Raw genomic sequence first — 25886 nt, forward strand, 5'->3', positions numbered from 1 at the left:
GAAATAATAATAGGAGGTAAGAAATAAAGTCAGACTAAAATAAAAAATAGGGTAATGTAATGGGGGAAATGTAATTTATAAAATAAAAATATAAAAAGGGTGAGAAAATGAAAAGAGAGAGATTAAAGTTACATTGAACTATTCAAAACAACTGAAGATGGGTTGGAACTGGGGGCAAGAACCTCCAAGCAGGAAAAACAAATAAAATTCAAGATTGTTTCATGTCATTTCCAGTACACAGGTGTCAGGGAGAATGAAATAATTGTTACTTTGGATCTGATGCAGCACAAAAAAAAACACAATAAGATAACAAACGCAATAATTAAAAAATACAAGAAACACCTAAGCTAGCTTTCATTCTGTACGTACACAGATTGATTGCATGTCCTCAAAGCGATGCTAGGCACTGAAGCGTCTGTACATAGGACGACTCTGACAGAAATGATAAATTAGTGATGATGGAGGGCGTTGACCAGCTTTACTGCTTGGGGGAAGTAACCTTCTCAGAGTCTGGTGGTCCTGGTGTGGATGCTATGTAGCCTCCTCCCTGATGAGAGTGGGACAGATAATCCATGAGCAGGGTGGTGGGATCCTTCATGCTTGTTGCTGGACTTTTCCCAGCATTATAGCATAAGGGACGGGGATGAAAATAACTGATGGAGGACATAAATAAGATAAATAGTAAAAATGAGGTGTTAGTGCATGGCCAAGTGGTTAAGGCATTCGTCTAGTGATCTGAAGGTCGTTAGTTCGAGCCTTGGCTGAGGCAGCGTGTGTGTCCTTGAGCAAGGAAATTATCCACACATTGCTCTGTGATGACACTGGTGCCAAGCTGTATGGGTCCTAATGCCCTTCCCTTGGACAACATTGGGGCCGTGGAGAGGGGAGACTTGCAAAATGGGCAACTGTCGGTCTTCCATACAACCTTGCCCAGGCCTGCGCCCTGGAAACCTTCCGAGGCGCAAATCCATGGTCTCACAAGACTAACGGATGCCTATTAGTAAAAATGAGCGGGGGGTGGGGGGGGGGGGGGCTGCTCTGCTGATTAGATACAACTAAAAAGCTCCGGGAGAAGGGAAGGGACTGAAGCTTAGAAATAGAAATCTATAGGAGAGGTAATGAGGTTGCTTGTGTGAACTGGGCCATAATTCAGACCAGCTAATAGAGCATACTGTGAGCAGATACAAGAAAAGAATAAAGGACACAAAATGATGTTCAGGATAGATCTTAATGCAATGATAACACAAAGCAGATTTAGAGGATGATAGCTGTGTTGAGTTGTTCTCCAATCCTGACAATTTATTTGTAAGCGTTTCGTCACCATATGAGGAGACGTCAATAGTGCATTGTTAATTTGTGAACATGATGCAGCAAAAGGATGGTGAAAAAGCGAAAGATTGCTTACAGGTATGGAGACTGAAGGAGGAAGTTTGGGGAATAGTTAGTGAATTAGGGAAACAGAGGCAGATGAGAATGAAAAGGTGAGAGAATTGGGGTGAGGTGGGACTGAAGAAAGAAGTGTTACAAGCTTGTGTGTGTTTGTGTCCATAAGAGTGCGTGTTTCTGGTCAGGATATTTACTGCACTGTGTAGATACATTTTTACAAACAGACTAACAGCCCTTCATAGAAGAACACTTCACTGATACACAATACTGATTGTAGGGCCAGTTTATGTGAAATCTTTTCAATATATATTAAAAAAAAGTGACCAAGTTAACATTATGACTGCTTTAGATCAGTTGTCTCTAAGCACCTTTTATTACTTTAAAGTATTACCAAGTACAAGTTCGTGTCTATGATTACAAGAGCCTTTTCGTTGCTATAGAAACTAGCCATAGCAACAGAATAGAAAAATCACTAAACAGGCCTTGTGCTTCACTTTCAGGAGGAAAGCATCATTCATAGAACATAGAATAAGACAGCATGTGTGGGTCCTTCAGCCCACCAGGCTGTGCCATCCTGTATAAAACTACTTCATGATCAGTCTAACTCTTCCCTCCTACACAGCTCATAACCCCCATTTTTCCTATATCCATATGCCTATCTAAAAATTTCCTGATACAATAGATATCTCTGTTGTATCAAACCTCTACTACCACCTCCAGCAGTGTGTTCCAGAATCATCCCACACTGCGTAAAATATGTTTCTCTCGTTAACTTTCCTCCACTCAGCTTAAATAGATGTCCTCTGATACTGGCCATTGCCACCCTGGGAAAAAGATGCTGTCTGTCCCTCTGTCTATGCTTCTCACCTCCATCATGTTGCCTCTCATCATCTTTCACTCCAAAGAGAAAAGTCCTAGCACACTCAACTTTTCCTCATAAAACATGTTCTCTAATCCAGTCTAATCTAATCCTGCTAAATCTTCTCTGTACCCTCTCTAAAGTTTCCACATCCTTCCCGTAATGAGGTGACCAGAACTGAGCACAATACTCCAGGTGTATTCTAGCCAGGTTTTATAGAGCTAATGAAGGACAAAACATCATCTTGACCACCCTATCAACTTGCGTGACAGCTTTGAAGGACCTATAGACTTGGACTATAAGTTCTCTCTGTTCCTCCACACTGCTGTGAATCCTACCATTAACCTTGAACTCCTCCTTTAAGTTTGGTCTTCCAAAATGGATCACTTCACACTTTTCCACATTGAACTCCATTTGCCATTTCTCTGCTCAACTCTGCATCCTGTCTATAGCCCTTAGTAAACTATGGCAACCACCTACATTATCCACAACACCATCAACCTTGTGTCATCTGCACACTTACTAAACCATCCTTCCACTTCCTCATCCAAGTCATTTAAAAAAACCACAGAGAATAGGGGTCCCAGGACAGATCCCTGCAGAACACTACTACTCAGTTGGATCTGGTGTATTGAAGCAAATTTTTTTGCAGTGGTGATCCATGAAGTAACTATAACAAAAACTTTGGAGTTTTAATGTCTTTCATGCTCCACAATAAAGTTAACTTCAAAATTTGTAGCCATTTCCAGGCAATGTGCACCACGATGACCTCTTCTACCTTGAACACAGACTTGAGCTTTCTTTAGATCGTTAAATAACGAATACCTATGTATCAGGAGAAGGAGACAGTGTTAGCTCTTGCACATAATTAAAAGTTAGGCTGCTGGCATTGAGCTAAACCCTTGACGTCCTGGACCCTGTGAAATTAGGAGAGGGAAACAGGGAAAGTTGTGGTATTATTAAGACCTGCTCAAGTTCCACACTGACTATGTGCCTACCTGTGTAAAGACTGAGACCTTGGGTTCCACTCTGGTACTCTGGGATTGATCAGAGATTAAGGGAGCTAGGGCTTTACTCTTTGGAGAGAAGGAGGATGAGAGGAGACATGATAGAGGTGTACAAGATAATAAGAGGAATAGATAGAGTGGATAGCCAGTGCCTCTTCCCCAGGGCACCACTGCTCAATACAAGAGGACATGGCTTTAAGGTAAGGGGTAGGAAGTTCAAGGGGGATATTAGAGGAAGGTTTTTTACTCAGAGAGTGGTTGGTGCATGGAATGCACTGTCTGAGTCAGTGGTAGAGGAAGATACACTAGTGAAGTTTAAGAGACTACTAGACAGGTATATGGAGGAATCTAAGGTGGGGGCTTATATGGGAAGTAGGGTTTGAGGGTCGGCACAATATTGTGGGCCGAAGGGCCTGTACTGTGCTGTACTATTCTATGTTCTATGTTCTATTGTCTCTAAAGTGGTCATAGGCATTTTACACAAAGACCATTTAGGTTTCAACCACAGAGATCAGTTTGTTGGCTTGCAAGTAATACCTCACTCTCAGCTGACTGACAGTTGTGACTCACAGAAAAACGTTCATTCTGCCTAATACAGAGTAAATGTCGCTTACTAATGTGCCAGGATATCGGACTATTATCTCGAGACCTGTGCCATTGATCTGGGCATGAATTTGATTCACATAATGGTAGCTGGAGAACTGAAGTTTAGGTATTAAATACATTTAGAGTTAAAAGCTTACATAACAAACGGTGATCATAAAGTCTACAGTCATAACAATCCATCAATTTCAGCAATTTTTATTGAAAGAGAAAATCTACTGCCTTTATCACATCTGTGATTCCAGTGTGGTTGATCCTAACTGCCTTAATACTCCAGCTAAATTCACACTTGGAGTATTGCTTTCAGTTCTGGTCCCCCTGCTATATGAAGGATGTGATCAAAATGGAAAGTGTGCAAAAGTGATTTACAAGCCTGTTGCCAGGACTTGGAGAGCTGAGTGATAGGGAGAGGTTAGACAAGCTGGCCCTTTATCCCTTGGAGCATGGGAGACAGAGAAATGACCTCATCCAGGTATATAAAACCATGAGTGGCATAGATAGGGTGACTGGTCTATTTTCAAAGATTGGGAAATCAAAAACTAGAGGCATAAGGGTTAAGGTTAAAAAGAGCCTAAGGGACAATCTTTTTACACAGTGATGGTCAATACTTGGAATCATCTGACAAAAGGTTGAGACAGAGACATTTAAGAGATATGTGGACAGATGAATGGACGACAAGAGTTTAGAGCAAGTGTTCCCAAGCTGGGGTCCACGGACCCCCAGTTACTGGTAGGGTCCAAGGCATAAAAAAGTTCGGGAACCCCGGGTTTAGAGGGATAATGGGACAAGTATTGGAAAATAGGATTGGTTCGAATATACATCTTGGTCAGCATGGACGAATACAGGTTGAAAGGCCTTCTGCTGTGCTGTGCAATTCCATGACTCTGACATTCATAACAAGCCACTCACTTTAGGTTCAATTGAGGGTGGAGAGTTATCAGAATTGTTCTGATTTTTTAGCCAGACTCAGGCTAATCCCACTTTCCATTACCTGGCCCAGATCTCCAGCTGCCATCGTGTAATTCACATTCATGCCACTCATCCTGTATATGCCTCATGGTTTTATATACCTTTATGATATTACCTCTCAGTTTCATAGGCTCCAGGGAGTAAAAGGCCCGGCCCGTTTAACTCTCCTTTCTTATCAAATGAATTTAAGTTTTTCCTCTGATCTTCATCCTCCAGTTATTCTTGTCTGGAAATGCTGCATTAACGGCAATAAATATAAATTTTAATCCATACCTGGAAATTCTCTCCCATTGTTGTATATTAAAAAGTGAGAAATGTACACCTTGGGGTACATTTTTGATTTGGTGCAGTAAGTACTATCTGTTCGCTTTGAACTAAAAAAAGCTAGTTGACATTTTAAGTATTTTAAATTGCATCCACCCAAGAGCCAGTGTATGGTTTTTCTCATGTTGTGGAGCGAAAGCTTGAAGCATTTTGACAGCACACGCATTGATATTTTTCAATCTGTACGAATGTTCAATGTTAAGATGCTAGTTCGCCGTCTTCTTCTCAAGGACAGTTAGGGAACAGGGAAGAGAGCCATTTTTACCCGAGACAATTACCCTCAGTACAAATGGGAATTCTGTGGCAGAGGCAAAAGTAAAAGGATTGTTATTCTCAGACTCACAAAAGAAATGAAGCCACTTGATTTTTTCCCCCTTTTCATGTTGTGTACAGAGTACATGTTTCCTAAAAATGGGTGGGGAAGGGTAGACAAACTGCTTAAATAAATCAGATGCAAACTGGCTATAGTCAGCTGCATTCTCCTGAAATTTTAATCTACATTATTACTCTTTAGTAGAAATGTTGGGAATAAATCTGTGCACAGACTGGGCATCCTTACCTGCAAAAAAGGATATAGTAGCAATGGAGGCAGTCCACAGGGAATTAATTCACCAGACTGATTCCTGGATCGTAAGGCTGTCTAGTCAAGGTAGGTTAGACAGTCTGGATCCATATTCAGTTTTGGAAAAAAAGAGGAGACATCTTATTTAAACACACACTCCATATCCACTTTATGGCAGCAACTCAATCCATGAAAACATGCAGACCTGGTCAAAAGGCTCCGTTGTTGTTCAGACCAAACATCAGAACAGGGAAGAAAGTGACTTTGACTGTAGAATGATTGTTGGTGCCAGATGGGGTGGTGTGAGTATCTTAGAAGCTGTTGCATCTCCTGGGATTTTCACACACACTGTTGTTTACAACTCTAGAGTTTACAGAGAATGGTGCGAAAAACAAAAATACATCCAGTCAGCAGCAGCTCTGGGGGCAAAAGTGCCTCGTTAACGAGAGAGTTTAGGGGAGAATGCCCAGACTGGTTCAAGCTGACAGTAACTCCAATAACCTTGTATTACAACAGCGGTGTGCTGAAAAGCATCTCTGAGTGCACAAGTTGAACCTTGAATTCGATGGGCTAGAGCAGCAAAAGACCATGAACATGCACTCAGTAGCCACTTTATTAGGTACAGGAGGTACCAAATACAGTGGCTACAGGGGGCTCAATAGTGTAGCTATCAGATGTTTTCATTAGTGGGAGAATCAAAACAAAGGGACATAGATATAGATTAGGGGTCTGGTCACTTAAAAATGAGGTGGGCAGAAATATCTTCTCTCAGAGGGTAGTAAATGTCTGAAATGCTCAACCCCAAGGGTGATGGAGGCCGGATTGATAAATTCAATTATGATGGAGGTAGATACATTTTCAAAAGATTAAGGAAATTGACTGTCATGGGGAATTGGCACAAAAGGGAATTAAGGCCACCTGATGCCAGCCATGATCACGTTGAATAATGGCACAGGCTTGAGGGGCCTGCTGCGATTCCTGCTCCATTTTTCTGTATTGTTATGCTCATTATTGCACACCAACTGTCAAACATCTTACTGCTCTCATTAACATGATTTTGATATGCATGATTTTCATTTGCCGTCTGGAAATTTGACAAAACTATGTTTTACTTCTCTTTCCTGAGGGTGTACCCTCCCAAACTGTTGCAAGTACCATCAGGAAGGAAGTAGAAGCATTAAGACACAGGTTCTTCCCCTCTGCCATCTGATTTCGAAATGGACATTGAACCCATGAATACTACCTCACTTTCTTATTATTTCTGTTTTGCACTGTTTTTAATTTAACTATTTTATATATATTTACTGTAATTTTTAATTTATTTTTTCTATATTTATCATATATTGCATTGTACCGTTGCTGCCAAGTTAACAAATTTCACGTTAGATGCAGTGATTCTAAACCTGATTCCGATTCTGATTAAGGAACTCCAGTATTTTGACCAAAATGCAATAACAATTTGTTCTGCTATCTGGACAATCACTGAGAAATCTATTCAATACTGATCTTTTGACTGCATTCACCAGAGATTGTTTACAACTGTGGTACCCTGAGTGACATTAGAAGGTATTAAGAGAGCAGAGAAACTTTAAGTCAGACCAGTTAATATCCCATTCCTGAAACATAAAGGTGTAGCAGATGGGGTTTTAAAACATTTTGGGAGTTTCCCATGTCAGCTTACCAGGTGTTCCCCATAACTTACTGCAAACACTGCAATTCTAATCTGTCCTTTTGCTTGCTAATTTGGTATTCTAATAACAATACGTCCAAGGCATGCACCATCTGTACTTTCCAATTCAAAGTTCAAAAGTTTGAAGTAAATTTATGATCAAAGAACATATATGTCATTATATACAACCCTGACATTCATTTTCTTATGGGTATACGCAATAAATCCAATAATCTTAATAGAAACCAATGAAAGACTGCACCTACTTGGACGGACATCCAGTATGCAAAAGAAACAAGCTGTGCAAATACAAAAAAAAGGGGGAAAACATTGAGAAAATGAGATGAAGAGTTCTTAAAAGTGAGTCCATAGGTTGTGGGAACAGTTAAGTGATGAGGCAAGTCAGGTTGAGTGAAGTTATCCCCCTTTGGTTCAAAAGCCTGATAGTTGAAGGGTAATAACTGTTCCTGAACCTGATGGTGTGTGTCCTGAGACTCCTGTACCTTCTTTCTGATGGCAGCAGAGAGAAGGGAGCATGACCTGGTTGTTGGGAGCTCCTGACGATGGATGCTGCTTTCCTGCATCAATTCTCCGTTAACATATGCTCAACGGTGGGTAGGGCTTTACCGGTACTGGACTTGGCTGTATCCACTACTTTTTGTAGGATATTCCGTTCAGGGGCATTGGTGTTTCCATACCAGGCTGTGATACAGCCAGTCAATACATTGTCCACCGTATATCTATAGAAGTTAGTCAAATTTATAGATGTCATGCCGAATTTTCACAAACTTCTAAGGAAGCAGAGGCACTGCCTTGCTTTTTTCGTAATTGTATTTATGTGCTGGTCATAGGACAGGTCCTACAAAATAATAACACCAAGGAACTTAAAGTTGCTGACCCTCTCCAGCTCTGATTCCTCAATGAGGACTGGCTCATAGACGACCTGAAGTCAATAATCAGCTCCTTGGTCTTGCTGACATTGAGTGAGAAGTTGTTGTTGTGGCACCGCTCAGCCAGATTTTCAGTCTTCCTCCTATGTGCTAATTTATCACTATCTTTGATTTGGCCTACAATAGTGAAGTCAACGGCAAACATAAATAAGGCATTGGAACTGTGCTTAGCCACATAGTCATAAGTGTAAAGCAAATAGAACAGGGGACTAAGCACACAGCATTGTGGTGCATTTGTGCTGATGGAGATTGTGAAGGACATGTTGCTGCCAATCCGAACTGACTGGGGTCTGCAAATATGGAAATTGAGGATCCAATTGCACCGAGAGGTACTGAGGCCAAGGTCTTGGAGCTTATTGATTAGTTTTGAGGGGATGAGAGTATTGATTGCAGAGCTGTAGTTGATAAAGAGCATCCTGATGTATGCATCTTTGCTGTCCAGATGTTCCAGAGTTGAGTGAAGAGCCAGTGAAATGGGATCTGCTGTGGACCTGTTGAGGAGGTAGGCAAATTGGAGTGGATCCAAGTTGCTTTTTGGTCAGGAGTTGATATATTTCTTTGGGTCATCCTATATGTTGTCCCACCTTCTAACACAGGGACACAATACAGTGATTTTCTGAAATTATACTATTCATCCAGAGAAGATGTAGGATTGTGTTAAAGAAGAAAAAGGAAGATACATTGTGAAACTGAGAATCTCCTGCCAGTCACAAACTTTTAAATAAAGTGGAAATAATACATAGTCCTTCCCTGTAGCTTGGCGAGATATTACTATACTTTGTTACATCTTCAATGGCATGAGTTAGGTAAAAGGTTTAACTACCAGTAGATTCAAAGATTCAAAGTAGATTTATTATCAAAGAACATATAAATTATACACCTTGAAATTTGTCTGCTTATAGGCAGCCACAAAGGAAGGAACCCGAAAGAACTCAATTAAAAAAAATAAAGACCAACAATAGAAAACAATAGAAACAAGCAACAGCATTCTGAACTAAATTGAGTCCATAGATCCATATCCCTGGAGAAGCCTGGAGTCAGCCCACTAACAGTAATACTGGTTATTTATGGAAAACTCAAGTAGTTGCTGACATCCTATTTACTTTTTGGCAGAAATATTGCCAATGCTAGAAATACATTGTGAATAAAGCAAAAGTGATTTAAAAGAGAGATTTTTAGACCTCAGTTTCATATAACTTTAAATATGAACATATTAAAATGAAAATCACTTGTGTATTCTGAATAACTGGAGCTGAATTGTCTCTGTTAAGTTAATCTATGAATCTATGACGCTATGGCTCTATGAATCTATTAATAGATGTAACTGCCAAGATAGTAATTAGACTATCTATGTGAATGTTTTTCCTTTATGATCTTTTGTTGTTTTATAGGCAGGCCAGACTGGCTGAAAAATAGCCTACTCTCTATTTCTACAGGGTCCTTGACAACTTCACATGAATTTACCTTGGTGAAAGCCTTGTAAAATTGTTACTTATGATTATATTGGATGATAATCCTGACTCATTGAGGGAAACATGTTTCCAAGGCAATTAACTCATTCTTACTGTGGCATCAGTCTGATCAGATCATGTTCAAAGTGATCTTCAAACAGACTTGTTTAGACTACATCAAAAAGATCCAATAAATGTCAGGCAATATTGCTATTCTTTTCTATTCATTATGTCTCCTTTATGGATGGAAGGAACAGCAATGAGTTGGAGTTTATTAAATATGCAGGGAAAACTCAGAGGTATCGCAAACCAACTTACAAATCTCTGCATCTGATTTCTCAATCTGTGCAGGCATCCATGCCAGCAACAGAGTCACAGAACAGTTGCACTTCAATTCTAGAAAGCATTCACATTCCACAGTAATGCACAATAGCACACAACATCAACAATGTTGTTATGCTAACACAATGGGCAGGCAACCCCCTCATACAACATAGGGCCACTTATCTGCTGAATTTCCAGTTGATATACACTACACTTTTGCCTGCAATCATTAAGGCAGCACATTCTGTCCTGAGCTAGTTGTTTCAAGAGCAAAGCGAACTATTGGTTCACAAAATTAATTCTTTCTTTGTGCAAGAGATGTATTTTGTCAGAGTTGCATTGCTTGTGTTTCTGATTTTTGATGTTATCATAACTACAGATACCGTACATTTGAAAATTGTTGTAGTTGGACTGGCTGTGGTGTCAAAGCTTGATATGTTCTGCCTTCTAAAGCAACAGGATATTGTCCTGGACATTTTACTTATTGCAGCCAAAGCATGTAGGGATAACTCTTGGATTAAGTAATTGCTATCAAAGATGCAAGTTATCTTACTCCCCTGCAGGCCATTCCTCGCCTTGACATTTTACTGCTGGAGAATCCATCAAATCTTACTGGCGTCTCCCTAGGAACACGCACAAAATGCTGGAGGAACTCAGTAGGCCAGGCAGCATCAATGGATTTCATCAGGACTTGGCCCGAAACATTGACTGTACTCTTTCCTATAGATGCTGCCTGGCCTGCTGAGTCCCTCCAGAATTTTGTGTGTGTTGCTTGGATTTTTAGCATCTGCAGATTTTCTCTTGTTTGTGATTGGCGTCTTCCTGTCAGCTTGAACCAGTCTAGCCACTGTCTTCCAACCTCTCTCATTAAAAGGTATTTTCACCCACAGAACTGCTGTTCGCTGGATGTCTTTTTTTGTTTATGCACCATTCTCTGCAAATCCTACAGCAGGGGTTCCCAATCTTGGGTCCACGGACCTCTTGCTTAATGGTATTGGTCCATGGTATAAAAAGGGTTGGGAACCCCTGACCTAGAGACTTCCATGCATGAAAATATCAGGAGATCAGCAATTACTGAGGTACTCAAAATACCCATCTGGTACCAACATTTATTCCATAGTTAAAGTCACTTAGAATCACACTTCTTCCCCTTCCTGATGTTTGGTCTGAACAACTACTGACCTCTTGACCATGTCTGCATGCTTTTATGCATAGAGTTGCAGACACATGATTGGCTGATTAGAAGTTTGTGTTAATGAGCAGGTGTACAGGTGTGCCTAATAAAGTGGCCACAGAGTGTATAAGCTGCGTTTTGTTTAATAATGAGACAAAACATAATCAATGCTCAATGGATAATATGAGATTAATTTATGCTGATGCATGCTGATTTAGATAGTGTGGAGCACACTAAGGCACAGTATTACCTCCCAGCTTCACTTTATTAATTTTTATTGAGATTTTCCAATTCTTGCAGTCAGCTCTTCATTTTATGAGAAATTCACCTCCCCGAGAACCCACTTTACCCATCACCTGATAACTCTGAGAGCTATGAGGCATGTTCACATTTTCCATTATTCATCTGCCAAATGTTCCAGTTTACATGTTAAAAAAACAGTAAAATTTACTTACTGTTGAACCACCAGGGGATAAAAGGAAATGAAAATTAATTTTTCATTTTCAAAGTAGGCAGAATACAATATCCCACAGCTCTAATGACTTATTGATCCAGGGATTCAGACAGAGAATCTCCCCATTTTGCTCACAGCTAATTATCAAGTATTTCGGGTTTTTTTGGCAATTAAGCGAATTTTAAGTTAATTCCCAAAAAGCAGCTCCCTACTGTCAGGATATATGTAATGAATAAAATTAAATCAAATTTAATTTATTTTCATTTTTAGTTTTAGTGTCTTGAAATTGGACCCATTTGGATATTTTTTCTTTCTTGCACATTACATATAAAATCCAGTTTGTGGATTATAGTCCTGACGAAGGGTCTCGGCCTGAAAACATCGACAGCAGTCCTGACGAAGGGTCTCGACCTGAAAACGTCGACTGAACCTCTTCCTACAGATGCTGCCTGGCCTGCTGTGTTCACCAGCAACTTTGATGCGTGTTGTGGATTATAGATTGTACTGCCCTCATTTACAGGTCAATTAGTAACTATCAGCAAATTGGCTCATGCATTTCTTACCACAGTTTCTCCAGCATGGCTGGTAATTGCCCAGCATCAGTCATGTAGCTAATAACATCATAATTGGCACAGCATTTATTTGCTACTATAGGTCAACCGCAGATGGCATTTCATTGGCACTTCACTCAACCTTGAAACATCTGGACAGTGAAAATGGAAAAAATCAGGATGATCTTTATAAACTACAGCTCTGTTTTCAATGCTACTGTCCCTTCAAAACAAATCAATAGGCTCCTAGACTATGGCCACAACTCCTCCTTGTGCAACATGATCCTGCATTTCCTCACTTGCAGACCCCATTCAGTTGGGATTGGAAACAACATTCCTCCTCCACAACCTTCATCATCACAGGTGCACTACAAGGCTGTGCGCTTATCCTCCTGCTCTACGTGCCTTAGACTTATGATTGTGAGGCCAAGTACTGCTCCAATGTCATATTTCTGTGCTGACGCTACCACTGCTGTTGGCTGAACCAAAGGTGGTGGTAAATCAACATATATTGAGATTGAAAATCTGACTGAATGGTGCCAAACAATAACCCCTCACTCAATGTCAGCAAAATCAAAGAGCTGATTGTTGACTACAGGAGCAGGAAACTGCAGGTCCATGGGCCAGTCCTCATCTGGGGATCAGATTCCTCGGTATCATCATTTTAGAGGATCTCTCCTGGGTCCAGCACATAAGTGGAATTAAAAAGAAGTCAAGGCAATGCCTCTACTTCCTTAGAAGTTTGTGAAGACTCTGCATGTCATCTGACACATCAACGGACTTGGTAGTGGAGTCTTTTCTGACTGGTTGCATCATGGTCTGGTATGGAAAAATCAATGCCCTTGAACGGAAAAGCTGACAAAAAGTCGTGGATACGGCCCAGTACATCACAGGAAAAGCCTTCCCCACCACTGAGCTCATCTACAAGGAGCGCTGTCAAAGCAATGCAGTGTCCATCATTATCCCCTCCATCAAGTCCATGCTCTCTTCTTGCAGATGCCATCAGGAAGGAGGTACAGGATCCTTAGGACCCACACCACCAGGTTCAGGTACAGTTATTACCCCTCAAACATCAGGCTCTTGAACCAGAGAGGATACTTTCACTCACCCCGGCACTGAACTGATTCCACAACCCATGGACTCACTATCAAGGACTCCATAACTCTTGTTCTCAATATTATTTATGTATGTATGTATGTATGTATGTATGTATGTATGTATTTATTTATTTATTTATTGTTTCTTTATTTTTCTTTTCTGTATTGGCACAATTTGTTGTCTTATGCATATTGTTTGTTTGTTATCTGCAGTTTTTCATTAATTCTATTGTGTTTCCTCATAGTTACTTTGAATGCCCACAAGTAAATGAATTTCAGGGTGGTAAATGGTGACATATATGTGCTTCCATAATAAATTTACTTTGAACTTTGAAATTGAAGTTTTTATGGGAATCTGGGAAGCTTTTTAGTTAACTCATATTAAGCTACAGCGCACCAAGCAGGGTTCAGGATGGATATCATAATAGGACTGCGCTGTCATATCAATACTGATGAAGGGTCTCAGCCCGAAATACGACTGTTTATTCCTTTCCGCTGAGCTCCTGCAGTTTTCTGTGTGTATTACACTCAATTTCCAGCAACTTCAGAATCTTACACCAGTGTTTGCAGCCTTTTTATAACAAAGATTAATTGCAGCCTAATCACTGGCCCTCCTGTAGAGGAATGCAGCCAACTGGCACATTCCAGGCTGCAGGAGTATGTGCTGAGGGACTTTTTGAAGCTTGGCACAGTCACTTCAAGGACTTTAACGCCATAGTATAAGGATTTTTAGCTACTGGACAGGGAAAGGCCAGGTTGAATGATGAAGCCCCTCAGTTATTGTAGTAATATATCACCCCAGGGGGCCACATGAGAGGCAACAATCCTATTGGTTTTAAGGAATGTAATGAAACACGTCTTAATGCATTGACTGCGAATGTAAGAAGGAAAAGGCATCGTACGATTTATTCTTGTAAGTGTTTTTTAAATTATGAATGAAGTTTGTTTTGTTACATTAAAAAAAATCACTGGCTCCTTGGTCGGCCTGCTTCTGCTTGTCACAGTGGTTTGAAGCTCACTGATTAACCTGTCAGGCCATAGGGTCAGTGCGTGGTGTGTGGAGTCAGACACACCAGAGGGAGAGCAGTGCCCTGCTTCCCTGTTTTCCTTCACTGCCATGGAAGCCTTGCTTCCTGATGTAATCTGGCTGCCATGGAGAGTGTTCTTTATGTGCTGACTTGATTCATGGCTGTCACCGTGGCGATGACCTAGCGGCTGTGAACTCTGCATGGAGCTGCCAGCGTGAATCTGAACAGGCCATGTTTTAGTGTGTGACTTGCACTGGACTTCCAACGTTTCCTTTGCCTATTTTATGAACTACCTTGCGAGATCAGAGTTATTAACAGAGCTGCAGTATATGTAACACTGCACCAAAACAGCTCCGATCCAAAACAAAATCCAATTTCTAGGCAGGGTAAAAATCAATGCAATGGTGCAGCTGGTAAATTAAGATTATATATAAACAAATTAAAAGATTTTCATCTAAATCTTTTCCTCTCAGCACTATCCTTGGAGTAGTAACCAGTGACAGAAAGGACAACTAATTTAACTAACCACTCCAGTTCTCATGCATTTCAAACATGTTTGTTGGAATGTGACCAGAGATAATCAGCATAACTTTAACAAAAAGACAATCTGCTGGAGGAACTCAGCAGGTCGACGGTTCAGATTGGTGCCCTGCATTAACCATCAACAGTTCTTTTCCTCCCACAGGTGCTGCTCGGCCTACTGTTTTCCTCAAGCCTCCAGTATCCGCAGTCTCCTGTGTCTGCAAAATTTTAACCTATAAGGCCAGGTGGGCGTGAATTGCCATCAGGTGAGTGGCCAAAATACTGAAAATTTCAAATCTGCTATGCCTGCTTTTAAAGGAGAGAGCAAACCAAGCTGGTCTTTGTGACAGGAATATTCAGCAACAGCTTTAATAAGGCTGGGTGCCTTTAATTCAGAGAGTTTTATGACTGCGAAGGCTGAATTTCCTTGACTTAAACTAATAAACTGTCAAGAAGGCTAATCTCAGTAATATTAGCACAGATTTGAGCTTGGTACAAGAAGACCTATGTTCTATAATTGTCAAGTCAGATTTCTTTTTCTTCTTTGGACGTGTGCAGCTTCCCCACTTGAAAGAGATTGAATGTGTCTACCCGAAGGTTTTTTAACTGGATTCCACTCAATGACCAAACAACTTTTCCTTTCTCATCCTTTTATTTTTCGCAAGTGCGGCAGTTTGATAGTTCCATTAGTTCCAATCAACCATTAGCCATTAGCCATTAGACATTAGTCATTAGTCATTAGACATTAGTCATTAGTCATTAATCACTAGGTGAAAAAACTGGCTGCCTCTCCGGACTTTGTAGAAGGATTCGACCTTCTCAGTCTCCGCTCCCTAATAGACCGTTATGTTTTCAAACCGGGCGACCCTTCCCGAAGGTTCCCGAGCTCTTCTTAAACCTCGCGCCATTTCCCAGAAGTGCCCACGCGCGATGATCCCCATGACATGAAGCTAGCACTAACCCAAAACGCCGTGACAGCAATGCTCTTTTCCATGAAACAGTCTCTCAAGTTGTTTAAAGTTCATCATCTTACCGCAGAATCCAACGCTGCTCCCGGACTGCCGCTGTGATGCTGCCGGGTCCCCCAAGTGTCCCGGGCAGAAGCAGCACTCAGGTAGCCGGTTCCATCCGGTCTATCAGTGGATTCTTGCTATTACTTTTAAATTTTATCTTCTTTTGCCTCTAGGTCCCAATACTTTCTAGAAACTTTAGTTTGACTTGACACCTCCCACTCGATCTTTCCATGGAAACACTGGGGAGATCGCCAGCTTCAAAGGCAAACTTGGTGGTCCCAGCTCGGTGTTCTAACAATGTATTGTTGACTTGACTTTCCATCTGTTCCTCAGCAGGTAGTAAGACAACCAGCCGCCTGATGTCCCTGTGAAGGATGGTGGCTTGGATCCTGTCTTTTTTCCTGTCAGAGACTGGATGCCTTGTTGTTACTTTCAGAGCGTTTTGTCACAGGAACACTGTAGCTTGGGAAGATCCTGATGTTGATGTCCCTCACGATGCCTTTGCTGTCTGGATTAGTATTGACGACTCTGCCAAGCTTGAAATGTCCCCTCAGTGCATTTTGGTCACTTAACCAGACAGTAACGTTTCTCTGTGCAGTATGCCGCTTGCTCCTGACAAACAAATTAGGACCGGAGAGTTGGCTCCAGCACCTCCAGAGCTTGGTCACCTCTGACTCCATTGATTGGAGTCTTTTGTAGGGGTAGCTGGAAAAGTCAAAGGTTTTGAAATCCCCACTTTGAGATGCTCGACTGAGTAGAAGAGTGTTGGGTATGACATACTGAATACAGTCATCCTGGCTCTGTATCCTTGCGTCAATTGGGCACTCATTGGCAAGGTTGGCTGCTATGTGAAGGGTTGTCTGAAACTCGCTGTAACTGAGCCCAGACTCCTTCCCAAGGCTCTCATGTGCTCTCTTTACAATGCGTACAGCGGCTTCTGTGGAGAACCAGGCGGATGGATTTTCCACATCCACTATGTTCCATTTTTTCCGCGGTCTCCTGCAGGGCTGCTTCGCTCAGGCTGTCCAAGAATCTGTACAGCTCCTCCAAGACTGGTTTTGCTCGAATGAAATTGGTGCTTGGATCTGACCAGATCTTTCTTGGATGTCCTCTGATTGCTGTGAACCTTTGATAGGCCATCAGGAATCCTTCGGTTGATAGGGTGTTTACTAACTCTGTGTGGATGGCTCTGCTGTCCATGCAGCAAAAGACCACTCCCCAGACTCTCAGTGTTACTCTTTTCTTGACATCATCTTTTACTTGGTAGTGTCTGAAGAGGTCCACTGTTGTGAACTGGAACGGTGTAGCAGGTTCAGTTCTTTCTGGCAGCAAGTCACCCATTACTTGTTGACATTTCCTTGCTTTTGCCTTCCTGCAGAGCATGCAGCCATCGACAACTATTTGGTCAATTTTCCTTCCCTTTATGACCCATGCCTTTCTTCTCATCTTGAGCAAGGTTCCGGCTACTCTGTCATGACTCTCATTGTGGGTCTCCCGAGTTAACAGTGTGGACACCCAGGCATCATGGGGCAAGATGGGGACACCAACTTGATCTTCTTTGAAGATTTGTACTCAGCCATCGCAAACCAACAGCCCAGAGTCTTGGTTTTTGTAGACTACCAGCCTGTCTGTAGTGGTGTTTGGGAAGGTTGCGCCCTTTTGTGCTGCTAGAAAAATGTCTCTTCGAGCATCTTCTTGTTTCCTTACTGAGATGACTCCTGCCAAAGAAACTGCCTCCCACTTTGGACTGTCTATGGCTTGATTTTGTCCAATGAACTGTTTTGCTGCTCTCCAGATCAATGAAACTGTTTTGACTAGTCGAGTTAGAACACTGAACTGCTTGGTGTCCACAAGGCTTCGGATGGCTGACGCTGACACTTTGTTCTGTTTTGACCTGGTACTGTTTTTGTGCTGGTTCCTGTTTCTTTGCCTTGGCCCTTGTCAAAACGGCAACAAATGCCTTCTTTTGCAACCTGTTGATGCTTCCCCTGGCAGTGGCTGCTAGTTCTTTGGCTGATTTCATCGGCCACTCATTCACTGGCAAACTCAAAAACGTTGGCCCATTTTGCCACTCTGAGTCTTCATCCAGATCTTGAGGGCTGGCTCCTCTGGTGATTGCATCAGCAATATTTTGCAGATCAGGAATTCACCGCCAGTCCTGGATCCCTGTGCTGTTTTGAATCTCTCCAATCCTATTTGCAAAGAATGTTTGATAGCCATAGCTTTCTCGCTGTACTGTAACAAGGACTGTTTGGCTATCAACAAAATAGTACCACCTCCCAACTTGGATTCAGCTATGCAGCTCAAGTACTTTCTCAGGCAAACACTGCTCCACACATATCTGCTTTGACAGCATCACCTTTGTGATCCAAGGGAGTTAGTTTGGCTTTAGATTCCACCAGCCTGACAATTGAGCCCTGGTCCGAGTTCCACCTTAGGTACATCACTGCTCCATAAGCATGCTCGCTTCCATCACAGGACGTGATCGCCCAGGATTCCTCAGTGAAGCATGGGGGAGTCAGTACCCTGGTGAACTTTACCTTGTCAAGTTGACCGTATTCCTCGAAGAGCTTAATTACATCCTCCCTGAGGCCATCTGATAGCGCTATATCCAATGTGTCTGACAGGACATCTTTCGCCCTTTGCCTCTTGGAATGTCCTTCATACCAGAATAGCAAAACTTCTGCTTAGCAGGAGTTACCAGGCCAACTGGGTCATACAGCCCTGATACTTGGCTGAGCAGTTCTCTTCGTGTCAGGGGGTTTGGCGTCGGGTCTCTGATTTGCTCTTGTAGATGGTCTTGGCCAAGTCTCATTTTTTCACTTTCTCTTCGAGAAATTGATTGCAATCATGACATGGAGCTCGTCCTCCTCTACTATGTGGCCCAGGCCAAGTGCCTTCTTGTCATCATCACGCATTTGGTTTGGCAAGACCATGGTTTCTGCCTTGGACTTCTCCAGCTTGCCATTGCACTCTTTCCTCCCACTTTGCCCAGAAAAGACCCAAGGCTTGAGCTCAAAACCTCCGGCCTTCAGCACCTGCTCCACATTTGCTGTGATGGATTTCAGCTGGTCAAGGTTGTTGTGGGATGTGAGAATGTCATCAACATGGCTGTTGTGTTGGAGCACCTGCCGCTCCTCTTTGAGGTGGGTGAAAGGAGGGAGGTTAGCAGTTTCGCGCATTGCCAGCTGCACAATGCACTCTGCTGGTTTATATCCGATGTTCACTCTTGTGATTGCATATTCCCCCAGCTCCTCGTCCTCGGAGTCTCGCCAGAGGAATCTATGCAGGTGCACTTCTTGGTCTTCCAACCAAACCGAATTGTACATCTTTTTTATGTCACCCAGAGCAGCGTATACCCCACCCCTGAATCTGAGTAGGACAGTGCGAATCTGGTTGAGGACATCTGGACCTTTCATTAGCAGGTCGTTCAAGCTCACGCCTCTGAACTTTTGGCTGCTGTTCCACACGAGTTTCACTGGGGTCGTGACAGAGTGCGGATTCGGAGCCATAGGGTGACTCACGTACCAGACTGGCCCGTTCTAGCTGACGACCGTGTCTTTGGACAATTTCATTGCAGCCCTTCGATCGACCATGTCAGGCACTTGAGCAGTGTAGGCAGCTTTCCACTCGGGTTCTTTGGCTAGTTGCTTTTCCGTCCTGAGAAATGTAGCCTCGACTATTCTTTTATTGTTTGGCATGGAAGCTGGATCTTCTAACCAAGGATATCTGGTGTGCCAATGTGGTTCCTTGATGTGGCGGTCACCTGTGACATAGGTGAGGCCTCTTCTTACAACTTCAAGTTCCCTCTCCTCAGCAAGAGTCATTCCTTTGCCGCCCGGCTGGCAGTTTCCGCAGCGGCAACCCTGGCATTTTGGCTCGCGTGCTGTGCCAATACTATCACACTTCCACCACTCTAGGAAGTCCCGGTTGGTGCTTGAAGTACCTGACTCCTGGAGCTTGATGCCATCCTGTTTGTTTGGTGGAAGATGCTCTGGGACTCTGCTGGTGAGCTCCTTGTACTTTACAGCAGCCGCTCTCATTGACCTTGCAAAATGTGTCTTGGACATGCGGGCCGACACAGACAGCTCCTCAAAGAGATCAGGGTGTGCTCCTCCGACCGTCTTCCCGAGTGGTCCATCCCACAGCACGGGGTCTCCAACAGCTCTGGTTCTCTGAGGCGCTAGCTGACCTTCTCTGTGGCTTATGAGTAAATTTATTTCTCTGGGTCTCACAAGTTCATCAAGCTGTATGTCTGGGAAGAGTTTCTGCAGTTGCTTCGGTGTCACATATTTGTGGACACTTGCAATGCTGTCTAGTCCATAACAAACCAATTGGTGTGATTTGGGAGTGCCCTTGGGAGTGTTTACTCTGATTTTAAGAAGGTATCGCTTTGTCTCCACCTGAACCTTCATCCCCCCGACTCCATGGGCGACTGGAGTGATTTCCTCACTTCTGAGGTTCAGTCTGCTTGCAGCCTTGTGGGTTATGTAATTGGTGTCTGAAGCCAAGTCAATTAACGTCCCGATTTTTTGCCCAGCATTAGCTGCGACCTCGAGAAGCATCATAATCACTGGAAGCTCTTGCAATCCACTTTCCACCAGAAGGCCCAGTTTATCTTTCATGGTGCTGAAGGCTCTGGATGCAGTGTTTGAAAATATATTGCGACATTGTTTGGCCAATTCTGGTGAAAGTTTGCTGAAGAACTCCTTTGATCCTCTGTATATTTCTTTCTGACTTTATCTTCCTCTGGACCAAATCTGCTCTTTTTCTGACCCACGCTGCTTTTCTTTATTTCAGCATTGGGGCACAGATAGCCATGATGCTCAGGAGTATGCTCATCCTTGCAGTCTTGGTTTTTACACAGATAGGCGAGTTTGCAGTATGAACTGTCATCATGAACCTCGAGACGCCTCTTGCGTGTCCCCAACTTCCTTACTGCTGCTTTTTTCTCTGGTAGATTTAGCGCTCAAAACTGTTTGCAAAAGTAGAGCTTCCTTTTGTGCTTTCCATCACCGCAGACTACACACCCTGCATGGTCGTCGACTGACTTGGTAGACTTGGTTCTGGCATGTCTTGACTCAGCCCTGGTTTCTTTTCTACTTGGCTCTTCATCCCTCAGTTGCTGGAGCTGCTCATATATGCTCTCTTCCCTTTGAGGAATTCCAAGAGACTGTCAAACCGATTATCTGGTGTCACAGCATTCTTCCTGTCAGAGACATAGACCAGCCATTCCTTTTTGAGAGTTTCTGGAAGTTTACTTTCAATTGATTTTGTCACCAGCGGATTTTTGATAGCACCCATGTCTCCAAGGTCACTCAAGTCTTGAAGTGCCTTCTCCACGGCTTGAATTAATTCCACTATTTTCCGTGACTGATGACTTCTGACAGCTAGCATTTTCTGTAACTCTTCCACTATTTCAATAGCAAAGCACGTTTGATTTCCATAGCGGTTTTCTAGAACACGGAAGATGTTATCTGCAGTGTTATAAGTACTGAGGCGAAGGTCTCTTCTGATTTTGTCATCAAGACTGTCCAGTAGTTGAACCTTTTTCACCTCTCTTGAACCGGTCGGCTCTCCCTGCCTCTGGAGTGCTTCCCAGTCCTTTCTCCACCTCTGAAAATCATGTTTGCTGTCAGTAAACTGGAAGGGCCGTCAGTTTCAATCTGATGGCTGGTGTGGGAAAATTGGAGGAAAAGCCCAACGCCGTCGGGGTTAGTCTTTCAGCATCCTCCTTTCTCCCTGCCTGTATGAAGTGGGCCTTCTTGGAAACCAAACTGGGGGTGTGCAGTTTGAGCCCCTTTAGGCGACTCTGAAGGTCCTTCTGATCCCCTGGCAAGATCCATCGTTTCCACCGACCACGCACCTCCTTCGCTGTCCTTACCAGTCCTTGCAGGTGGTTAAGCATGAAATCATACGCCGCCTGGTTGCCATCGGGGTGTGCAGCAGTGAGGTTTTTACATTCATTCTCTGCTGCTTGTAGTGCTGTGAACAATTCAACATTTCCAGAGTTGGTCCAAAGAGTCTCCTGGATTAGGCTTCTGACCTCCTTTAGTTTCAACTCACACTCGTTTGCCGTCTTTGCCAGGTCGGCTTTTTGCTGTTCAGTTAACACAACTACTTCCTCGTGTTCAGCTCCACCTCCAGTTCTGCAATGAATCCGGCCTCCACATCATCACTGGCTTCCATGGCTTTCTCAGCTTCAATTGTGAGTTTATTGAAACTGACTCTGAGCTCCTCTTCAGACATGTCTTCATAGGTCCTGGTAATACTGTTGACCAGATGAGAAAATAATCTTTTTGCTGACATTTGCTCTACCTTGAGTTGCTCAACTGATTTCCCAATAACTTGATCAGCCATGCTTGATTTCCTCTGCAGGCTGTTCACAGGTGAGAAGGTAAGTACAACTTTTTAATGATGCTTTGATGTTGTTTTATCATAACTTGATTTTCTTCCTTTTTCAGGTTTTCAGGTTATTGCTCCTGCTGTTCCAGCTCAAAGCTCCTAGGTTTCTGTTTCCTGGTTCTCCAGTCTCCCGGTCAACCAGTTTTTTCACTGTCAAGTCAGATTTCTTTTTCTTCCTTGGACATGTGCAGCTTCCCCACTTGAAAGAGATTGAATGTCTCTACCTGAAGGTTTTTTAGTTGGATTCCACTCAATAACTTTTCCTTTTTCTTCCTTTTATTTTTTGCAAGTGCAGCAGTTTAATAGTTCCATTAGTTCCATCAACCATTTGCCATTAGCCATTAGACATTAGTCATTAGATATTAGTCATTAAACATTAGACGTTAGTCATTAGTCATTAATCATTAGGTGAAAAAATTGGCTGCCTCTCCGGACTTTGTAGACGGATTCCGACCTGCGCCTCTCCGCTCCCTATTAGACCGTTATGTTTTCAAACCGGACGACCCTTCCTGAAGGTTCCTGAGCTCTTCTTAAACCTCGCGCCATTTCCCAGAAGCACCTACGCGCAATGATCCCCCTTGACGTGAAGCTAACGCTAACCCAAAACTCAGTGACAGCAGTGCTCTTTTCCATGAAACAGTCTCTCAAGTTATTTAAAGTTCAGCATCTTACCGCAGCTTCCAACACTGCTCCTGGACTGCCATTGTGATGCTGCCGGGTCCTCCTGATGTTCCAGGCAGAAGCAGCACTCAGGCAGCGAGTTCCATCTGGTCTATCAGTGGATTCTTGCTAGTACTTTTAAATTTTATTTTCTTTTGCCTCTAGGTCCCAATACTTTCTAGAAACTCTAGTTTGACTTGACAATAATTATTGATGTTGTTAGCAGTTATAGCTGAAGTTAATTTTGGTTCTGATTTACCTGGGCAGTATTTGTGAATTGATCAGCTAAAGAATGTATAAATGCTATGTACAATGACAATATTATGCTGCAATAAAGAAAAGGGATTACTTAAAATATATCAAGCTGCAGCCAGTGACCCTGTGATCTCTGTCCTGGAGGCCGATGTCAGGCCGTCTTTCGTGAAGGTGAACTCTCGCAAGGTGGCAGGTCCCAATGGAGTACCTGGTGAGGTTCTGAAAACTGGCCGGTGTAGTCTAGGACATTTCCAACCTCTCACTGCTACAGTCAGAAGTTCCCACCTGCTTCAAAAGAGCAACAATTATACTAGTGCCCAAGAAGCTATCCATACTCCAGGGAGTTAGAGAGCATCTAAACCTCTGGTGCAGATGGGTGTGGGTCATAACACATGGCTAGCATCAACACCTGCCTCAGCAAGGACCAGGACCCACTGCAATTTACCTATCGCCACAATAGGTCTATGGCAGATGCAATCTCAATAGTTCTACACGTGGACTTAGATCACCAGGACAATACAAACACCTATGTCAGGATGCTGTTCATTGACTATAGATCAGTGTTTAATACCATCATGCCTAAAGTCCTGATCGATAAACTACAGAACCTGGGCCTCCATACTTCCCTCTGCAATTGGATCCTAACTAACCAGAAGACCACATCTGTGCAGATTGGTAATAATATCTCCTCCTCGCTGAAGATCAATGCTGGCACACCTCAGGGATCTGTGCTTAGCCCACTGCTCTACTCTCTCTATAACCATCACTGTGTGGATAGGTATAGCTCAAATGCCATCAATAAATTTGCTGATGATACAACCATTGTTGGCAGATTTTCAGATGGAGCTGAAAGGGTGTACAGGAGTGAGATATATCAGCTAGCTGAGTAGTGTCGCAGGAACAATCTTGCACTCTACCAAAGAGCTGATTGTGGACCTCAGGAAGGGTAAGATGAGTGAACACAAACCAATCCTCATAGAAGGATCAGAAGTGGAGAGAATGAGCAGTTTCAAGTTCCTGGGTATCAATATCTTTGAGGACCTAGCCTGGTCCCAACATAACATTGCAGTTATAAAGTGGCTATATTTAATTAGGAGTTTGAGGAGATTTGGTTTGTCACCTAAAACACTCAAAAACTTCCACAAATGTACCATGGAGAGCATTCTGACTGGCCGCATCACTGTCTGGTATGGGGGTGGGGGATGCTACTGCACTGGGTCGATAGAAGCTACAGAATTTTGTAAAATTAGTCAGCTCCATCATGGGTACCAGTCTCCATGGTATCCAAGACATCTTCAAGGAGCAGTGCCTCAGAAAGGTGGCATCCATTATTAAGAACCCCCATCACCCAGGACATGCCCTCTTCTTGTTGTTACCGTCAGGTAGGAGGTACAGAAGCCTGAAGGCACACACTCAGTGATTACGGAACAGCTTCTTCCCCTCTGCCATCCAATTCCAAAATGGACATTGAACCCATGAACACTACCCGACTTTTTATTTTTTCTGTTTTTGCACTATTTTAAATTTAATTATTTAATATACATAATTTATACTGACTGTAATGGATTTATTTATTTTCCTGTATTTATCATGTACTGCATTGTACAGCTGCCGTTAAGTTAACAAATTTCATGACATATGCTGGTGATATTAAACCTGATTCTGATTCTGTTATGCACACTTCATAATTGCTCCATATTTCATTCATTTATACAAGGGATTTGAAACTGTAATCTAGTAGAGAGAAGACTGGCATGATAAATAGATGATCTCAATTAATCCATTTCCTCCCACGGTGTCTGCTGAGCTCTTCTTTTGCAATTGCATCTTTTGCCCTTACATTTTGGTGTGTTGTTGTGGTAATTCTATCTGTTTTCTCATTGCACAGTTGCACTGGAAGAAGCTCCATCCACATAGGCAGGGATTTTGGAAACTTTTGCAGTATCGGATGAAGAGATCTGACAAGTCACACACTATCCAATGACTGGATATGTGCACATCCCAGTCTGGAGCAGAGCCTTTGTTTCCTCAGTCATTGAAGCCCCAACAGTTTTAAAAGGTTACTGAATGCACTAGTTCAGATCAAGGAAGGATGTGGAAGCATTGGAAAGGGTACAGAGGAGATTTACCAGGATGCTGCCTGGTTTAGAAAGTATGTATTATGATCAGAGATTAAGGGAGCTAGGGCTTTACTCTTTGGAGAGAAGGAGGATGAGAGGACACATGATAGAGGTGTACAAGATAATAAGAGGAATAGATAGAGTGGACAGCCAGTGCCTCTTCCCCAGGGCACCACTGCTCAATACAAGAGGACATGGCTTTAAGGTAAGGGGTGGGAAATTCAAGGGGTTTATTAGAGGAAGGTTTTTTACTCAGAGAGTGGCTGGTGCGTGGAATGCACTGCCTGAGTCAGTGGTGGAGGCAGATACACTAGTGAAGTTTAAGAGACTACTAGACAGGTATATGGAGGAATTTAAGACGGGGGCTTATATGGGAGGCAGGGTTTGAGGGTTGGCACAACATTGTGGGCTGAAGGGCCTGTACTGTGCTGTACTATTCTATGTAAGAGACTCTCAGATATGAAAGTAGAACTTGCCTACAGAAATAATGAGCTTTTCTGGCA

At 42.8% G+C, this 25886-nt stretch overlaps 1 long non-coding RNA gene across 1 annotated transcript; it reads left to right on the plus strand.

Moving 5' to 3' along the window:
- The first annotated feature begins 14094 nt into the window (after window positions 1–14094).
- Window positions 14095–25566, plus strand: LOC140204583 (uncharacterized). Its single transcript, XR_011887676.1, has 3 exons — window positions 14095–14293; window positions 15094–15196; window positions 25152–25566. It is a non-coding gene; the product is annotated as an uncharacterized lncRNA (long non-coding RNA).
- Window positions 25567–25886: the final 320 nt, after the last annotated feature.

The sequence above is a fragment of the Mobula birostris genome, chromosome 10, assembly GCF_030028105.1.
Source record: "Mobula birostris isolate sMobBir1 chromosome 10, sMobBir1.hap1, whole genome shotgun sequence".
Lineage (NCBI taxonomy): Eukaryota > Metazoa > Chordata > Chondrichthyes > Myliobatiformes > Myliobatidae > Mobula > Mobula birostris.